The following is a 1,312-nucleotide window of genomic DNA, read 5'->3' as shown; positions in this document are numbered from 1 at the left end:
CTGACTATTATTACTACCCACTCCGGTTCCCATAGTTGTGTGTAAACTACTGAGAGTGAGGGCCAGTCGTTTGAATCCGAGACACGGGATCGAGTGACGATATGAACCTTCCTCCTTTAACGGAGAAGGCGTGCCAACCACTTTTCAGTCAGTAACTTAAGAAGAGTTAACAATAACGAGTCGACCCACTATACTGAAGAAAAGAAGTATATGAGGAGAATTTCCTCCACTAAATTTGCAAACATATTTTTTAATGATCAATGATGACTCATTGTTCCGTATTGATTCAGTGACCTGTACCCACTTCTTCACATATGCATGATTTTTTTTTTCCGGGGAAACTAAAAATTGTGATTACACAATATAAATGAGTCAAATAAAATGCAAACGCCCAGCAAACTATTTGGCCTCGACTTCTTGCTGCGGTTAACGAAGCAGGGGTATTCAGTATACTATTTATGACTTCTGCTGTTAATGTCTGACCTCTTGTGGACAATGAGGCGCACTGAGGTGAACAATAATGAGCATGGTAATGAGATGCTGCAGCCAGTGGCACAGAATGTTGGCTCCTGCTTTTATTTACAACGTGAGGATTTTTTTTTTTCCGGTGGTGAAGGTTTACATCTGTATCAGGATCACCACCCCAGCTGTAATAAATGTGCATGAATTTATTTTGTTGTATGTTGGATAAATACATTTTGAACTCAGTTTCATCTGCAGGCCGATGGTAGTTGCATAAACAAACACTAACACTAACAGTACAAATCGCTAAACTACTAAAACAGAGAAGTAAGTAAGAATCAAGAGTTGGTTGTAGGTGTATATTCATTTTAGGTGTAGAGACTTTGACAATGCAGTAGAACAGTAAAGCAAAGAGTGGTACTGGGAAGGATATTATACATGGAAAATGGAAAATTGGGATTTGGAGCATATGGACCTTACTAACCATCAAAATGCAGCTGGCAGCATGAGTAGGGTAACTACTTATATGCTGAGATAAGTGGCAGCAAAGAGCCTGCTGGTGGGGAAAGTTGACACCGGCACTAATGTGCTGGTATCATGTCTCCGAAGTGTCTTTAAACAATGTAAAACCTTCCTGCTGCAGTCTAAACCCTGGCAGTACAGAAGACAGCTGACAGACAAAAATGGAAACTGGATGCAAATACAATATTTATCAAACAAAGTCAAAATGATGATACATCTTTGAAATCTGCAATAAAAAACTTTGCAAAAATATTTGAATTACACAACAATATACTGGTTTGGATGAATTCTCCAAAGCAGAAAAGCTGATGTACAAAAAGCAGTAATT

Source organism: Toxotes jaculatrix, chromosome 18, assembly GCF_017976425.1.
Source record: "Toxotes jaculatrix isolate fToxJac2 chromosome 18, fToxJac2.pri, whole genome shotgun sequence".
Taxonomy (NCBI): domain Eukaryota; kingdom Metazoa; phylum Chordata; class Actinopteri; family Toxotidae; genus Toxotes; species Toxotes jaculatrix.
Note: the sequence above shows the minus strand (reverse complement) of the source record.